General features: G+C 47.4%; 1 non-coding gene across 1 annotated transcript; it reads right to left on the minus strand.

Annotated features, from left to right (window-relative positions):
• Positions 1-251: 251 nt before the first annotated feature.
• TRNAV-AAC lies at positions 252-324 on the minus strand. Its single transcript has one exon. It is a non-coding gene; the product is annotated as a tRNA-Val (tRNA).
• Positions 325-6,536: the final 6,212 nt, after the last annotated feature.

The raw sequence follows: 6,536 nt of genomic DNA on the forward strand, positions 1-6,536 counted from the left end.
GAGTCCCAGACACCTTGTCTACCTGGGAGATCTTCTGATCTTCCAGCTGTTCAACCAGCCCCTTCATCCCACAAGCATTGCAGGAGGGAGCGGGAGGGGGAGGGGGAAGCCACTTCACAGGCATTCAGAGAGGGAGAGGAGACAAAAATGGGAATGGGGGAAGTATAACAGACCTATTGAGCATAGAAATCACTGCTGCTCCTACAACAGCAGGGACAGGCCACTAGGAGCTGGGAAAAATTAAGCCATCATGTTTCTGCCTGGTTTTGAACCAGGGACCTTTTGCGTGTTAGGCAAACATGATAACCACTACACTACAGAAACTCTGTTGCAGGGCTCTGCCTCTCCCTTCATAAGAACGGCCAGACTGGGTCAGACCAAAGGTCCATCCAACCTCATATCCCATCTGCCAACAGTGGCCAATGCCAGATGCCCCAGAGGGACTGAACCTAACAGGTAATGATCAATTGATCTCTCTCCTGCCATCCATCTCCACCCTCTGACAAACAGAGGCTTGGGATACCATTCCTTACCCAGGCTGCCTAATAGCCATTAATGGACTTCACCTCCATGAATTTATCTGCAAAAATAATGAGGAGTACTTGTGGCACCTTAGAGACTAACAAACTTATTTGAGCATAAGCTTTCATGGGCTAAAATCCACTTAATCAGATGCATACAGTGGGAAATACAGCAAGAAGATATATATATACACAGAGAACATGAAAAAATGGGTGTTGCCATCCACACTATAATGAGAGTGAGCAGTTAAGGTGAGCTATTATCAGCAGGAGAAAAAAACTTGTAGTGATAATCAGGATGGCCCATTTCCCACAGTCGACAAGAAGGTGTGAGTAACAGTAGGGGGACAAATAAGCATGGGGAAATAGTTTTACTTTGTGTAATGACCCACCCACTCCCAGTCTTTATTCAAGCCTAATTTAATGGTGTCCAGTTTGCAAATTAATTCCAATTCAGCATCTCTCGTGGGAGTCTGTTGTTGAAGTTTTTTTGTTGTAATATTGCGACTTTTAGGTCTGTAATCGAGTGACCAGGGAGATTGAAGTGTTCTCTGGCTGTGTTTGAATGTTATAATTCTTGATGTCTGATTTGTGTCCATTTATTCTTTTATGTAGAGACTCTCTGGTTTGGCCAATGTATATGGCAGAGAGGCATTGCTGGCACATGATGGCATATATCACATTGGTAGATGTGCAGGTGAATGAGCCCCTGATGGTGGGGCTGATGGTGATTAGGTCCTATGATGGTGTCCCCTGAATAGATATGGGGACAGAGTTGGCAATGGGCTTTGTTGCAAGGATAGGTTCCTGGGTTAGTGTTTTTGTTGTGTGGTTGCTGGTAAGTATTTGCTTCAGGTTGGGGAGCTGTCAGTAAGCAAGGACTGGCCTGTCTCCCAAGATCTGTGAGAGTGAGGGATTGTCCTTCGGGATGGGTTGTAGATCCATGATGATGCACTGGAGAGGTTTTAGTTGGGGGCTGAAGGTGACGGCTAGTGGGGTTCTGTTCCTTTCTTTGTTGAGCCTGTCCTGTAGTAGGTGACTTCTGGGTACTCTTCTGGCTCTGTCAATCTGCTTCTTCACTTCAGCAGATGGGTAGTGTAGTTGTTAGAACGCTTGATAGAGATCTTGTAGGTGTTTGTCTCTGTCTGAGGGGTTGGAGCAAATGCGGTTGTATCTTAGAGCTTGGCTGTAGACAATGGATTGTGTGATGTGGTCTGGGTGAAAGCTGGAGATGTAGGTAAGTATAGCGTTCAGTATGTTTCCGGTATAGGGTGGTGTTTATGTGACCATCGATTAGCACAGTAGTGTCCAGGAAGTGGATCTCTTGTGTGGATTGGTCCAGGCAGAGGGTGTAGGTGGGATGGAAATTGTTGAAATCATGGTGGAATTCCTCAAGGCTTTTCTTTTCCATGGGACCAGATGATGAAGATGTCATCAGTGTAGCACAAGTAGAGTAGGGGCATTAGGGGACGAGAGCTGAGGAAGCGTTGTTCTAAGTCAGCCATAAAAATGTTGGCATACTGTGGGGCCATGTGAGTACCCATAGCAGTGCCACTGACTTGAAGGTACACATTGTCCCCAAATGTGAAATAGTTATGGGTGAGGACAAAGTCACAAAGTTCAGCTGTGACATTGTCGGGGATACTGTTCCTGACAGCTTGTAGTCCATCTTTGTGTGGAATGATGATGGAGTGTCTACATAGCCAGACAATCCTGCTGTCAGGGTGCCAATGCCTGAGATGATGGGGCATCCAGGATTTCCAGGTTTATGGATCTTGGGCAGCAGATAGAATAACCCTGGTTGGGGTTCTAGGCTGTCTTATTGCCAAGGGACGGAGAAACTCAGCCAGCCGCAGGGGGTGCATAACACCGCCCTAGTGTGGGGGTGACAGCGCCTCCAAGATCCTGACACCCCTATTGGTTCCACTGCTGGTTGTTTTCCTTTTCCGGTGGGACTTTGGGCAAGTTGCTCCCCCCTCTAAGGCTCCGTCCCCAGCAGGCAAATGGGGATTTCGTACCTTCCCGCTATTGGAAAGTGCTGGGAGAATCCCCCAGCCAAAGCTGCTCTGACAGCGCTAAGCAGCATCTGACCATTCAAGGTCAGAGCGCACTGCCCAGGAGGAGGAGTGTTTGGCTCTGGGGTTTCACTTCAGCCCAGTCTAGAGAGAGGGGCCCAGCCATGGGGTTTGGCTCAAGAAGACCAAGTTTCCAATTTGTTAAGGGCGTTTTGAATTCCAATCCTGAGCTCCAAAGTGCTTGGTGTCAGTTGCACATTTTAGAACGATACTCTTCACTCCATTTTGGGTGTTGCCATACACAGTATAACGAGAGTGATCAGTTAATGTGAGCTGTTATTAGCAGGAGAAAAAAAACCTGGTGTTGGGAGGGGAACAGGAGAAAGGACAAAGGAAGCAAGAGATGAAGAGAAAGGAGGGAGGGAGGGATGGATGGAGGAAGAGGTGAAACAAAAAGGACAAACCCTAATATCCCCAGTGATTCTAAGGGACAAAATCCCAGGTGCAGAATAACATTCTGCCTCCTTAAGCTTGTGTTTTCCACACCCAAAATTCAACTCTCACGAGATGGATCAGACTGAACAGGTTTCAAACCTCCAGGAGGCTCTTACCTTCTAAACAGGGACGGCTGTTTTCTAGTATAATCACTAAAAGGGAAGGAGAAAACTTGAAAGAGGTTCCTCCTGGCGCTCATGTCCATGAACCCGAATACTCTCTCAGTCCTCAAAGAGAGACCTGGAGAAGGAGACTTGCTGGAGCAAAGCCACAGGGGTCTCTGACGTTTCCCTGGTCCCTCGCCCCTGTCCTGCCTGGCTGATGTCAGCATCTCTCTGTGAGGTCACCACCTCCCCACCACCTTGGACCAATAGGTTGAGGTCCTGCCAAAGGCCTTTGTGATGTCACTGCCGCACCCCTCCCTTGCTGGGCTAATGTCCTGCCCCTGGCCAGGCACTTTGGAGGTTTGAGCTACTCCCTGTGGATCACCCCACTCAAGGAGCGTTCGTTCTAGGCAGCAAGCCGGCTAGACAGGGAAACATCAGACGCTGCTCCCAATGCTGCACTCAGTTTTTTAGAAATTAGTCGACTTTATGGCCAGAAGAGACCATTAGAGCATCTAATCTGACCCCCTGCATATCACAGGCCTCCTGTAGGACACAATAGCTACTTTGGGGGCAAACACATTCCAGAAAGGCATCTAGTCTTCATTAAATGACATCAAGAGATGGCAAATCCACCACTTTCCTTGGTAGCTTGTTCCTATGATGAATAATCCTCGCTGTTTAATTTTTGTGCCTTAGTTGTAATATGAATTTGTCTCTTTTCACCTTGCAGCCATTGGGTCATCTTATGCCTTTCTCTGCTTGATTAAAGAGCTCTTAAATACCCAATCATTTCTCTCCATTAAGGCACTTCAATGAAGTCACCTTTCAATCTTCTTTTGATAAGCTAATCAGGTTGAGCTCTTTCAATAGCTCACTAGAAGGTATTTTTTCCAGTTCTCAGAACATTAGGTCGCTCTTTGCTGCCCCAACTCCAATTTCACACCATCTTTTTCAAATGAGGACACCAAAACTGGAGGCAGTATTCCAGTATCAGTCTCACTGATACCGTGTCACCTCCTGTGATGTTATTGACATAATCTGTAATTGTATAGATCACTGTTGTATATTTGCAGTGAATATTGTAGAAAGGTTGTCGTGTAAGAGGTCTATGGAGAGGTTCTGATTGGCTGACTATAATGATGCTATCTCTAGATGTGTATCATTTCTGTAGTTGACGTTATGAATATTGGCTCTATGCTGCCTGTATTTCAAACTTGTGCTCTGCTTCTGGGGAACACCCCAGATAAGTTGGTGTCAGTTCTGCCTAGCCTGCTTAATGGCCCATTAAGGACCATCAGCTCTACAATTGACCCACTGAGAGAAGGCAGATACGCCTTGTGGCTCAGCAAGGTCTGCAGGGACCTGCCTATGGACAGAACTCTAAGGTTTTTCGATGTCGCGTGCTGGATAGAGTGTCCTTGGGACAAAGAAAGCAAAGACCACATGGCAAGAGGCTATAAAAGGCTGATGCCTCATCTCCATCTTATTTTCAGTCCTGCTTCATGTCTCCGGAGGGACTTTGCTACAAACTGAAGCTCTAGACAAAGGACTGAATGACCCATCCCAGCTGCGGATGGACTCCAGAGACTTGATTTGAACCTGCAGTTTATTCCATCACTGCTACAAGCCTGAACCAAGAACTTTGCCATTACAGTGTGTAATTGAGTCCTTTAACAATTTTAACTCTCATCTCTATTTCTTTCTTTTTATGAATAAACCTTTATATTTTAGATGCTGTAAGGGAAAATCCAGTGTTATCCGAGGCCTTGTAGACCCAGGCCTCATGTCAGGCTGCCAGGGAAGGCCAGAAAAGGCAAGCATGGGGGCACGGAGGAGACAGTGGAAAGTCCTAACCGTCCCCAACTGAAAAACAATTTTGTAATATCCCCTACTGTCAACACGTAACCGCATAGAACAGATAAGTAAGAACAGGAAAAGCCTAATATGGAAGAAATTTACTCCTGCTCCAATCAGCATTATCTTTGCAATTTTTTTTAAGCAAAATAATAAGGAAATTATGTGTATAACTTGCATATTACAATTGTGGTTTTAAGCTTTATAAGGCTGTTTGTAACCAGCTTCGGGGAGGCCGTTTCCATAACGGTTCTCCCCTATGTGCTTCTAATCAATAAAAGGCCTCAGGCTGATCTGATTGAAAACACATGTGGATCGATTTTTCCATAACAACGCTAAGGATTTGCAAGAGCGTGATTTGTGGGTAAGATCTGACTCATCTATTCACCTGCGTTTGGGGCTTGGTCCTTTGGGGTCCTTTGAGAGAACCTTTTTTCTTCTACTGGGGTATTGGTTTTCATAACCATTCATCCCCATAAGGAGCGGGGCTGGTGGTGATAGAAGGGAACTGGAATAGCTGAGGGAATTGCTTGTATGACGTCCGATTGGCCAGTGGGGTAAAACCAAAGTCCTCTCTGAATGGCTGCTGTGACGGGCTTTAATAGTAAAGGGCACCCAGCCTCGGGCTGTGACTGCCCTGCTCCAAGCAATTTGTCCTGAATTGATACTCTCAGCAGTGTCCTGCCAGTGGTCGCATTGTTACAGGGGTCGTCCGGGATTACAGCTGGGAACTCTCCGAAGCTCAGGATGCGCTTCCTCAGCTAGGGGAAGTACGTAACCCACACACCTCCAGGGTGTAGTGGGGCGTCCCAGCTAGTGGCACCGAGATCACTTAGAGGGAGCAATAAAACATGACTTCTATACAGCCCTCGCTAACAGCTGGGTGGCTTTTAGTTCATGCTGTAGAGGCCCACACACTAAGCTCCAGAGATCCCCGGTTCGATCCCGCCCACCACCTCATCACCAACCTGGATCTGTCAGCATAACAGAGGCAGCTGCCACCCCAAGGAGAGAGCTGCCATGCCATGCCCAGCGGAGAAGAGGCACCAAGCAGTGAACTGACACCCGTCAGAACTTCCTGTGATAAACGGTGAACTTAGGACAATAGCGAGGTGGTAAGAAGTGTTGCCCTCAGAGTGGCCTTGGTCAGAGCCCATGGGAGGCCCTGGGCTCCCCCACCCCACACGCCATCTGCTGCATCCTTCCCCCCAAAAGGGCCGAAACCCTGACCAAGAGGCAACATCCCCACGAGCAAAGGCCATCACGAGGCATCTGTCTTCGAAAGTTTGCAGAGGATGCGGGAGCAGAAAGGGGAGAGAGGATGAGGGTGGCTCTTGGGAAGAGGGAGGGAGGGAGCCTTATGGGAATCTCTTGTTTATCGCCATCAACCCAATGATCAGATCATTGATGCCTAGAATCTTCCCTGACATGTTGTAATTGATTGGATCTAGGTTTTAAAGTGGGTACCACATTTGCAAACGGAGAAATGTCAGGCAGTTGAGTGGAAGGCCATTGCAAGCTCAGCTAATTAGGCAATGTGGCTT

The sequence above is a fragment of the Mauremys reevesii genome, linkage group 16 (assembly GCF_016161935.1).
Source record: "Mauremys reevesii isolate NIE-2019 linkage group 16, ASM1616193v1, whole genome shotgun sequence".
NCBI classification, from domain to species: domain Eukaryota; kingdom Metazoa; phylum Chordata; order Testudines; family Geoemydidae; genus Mauremys; species Mauremys reevesii.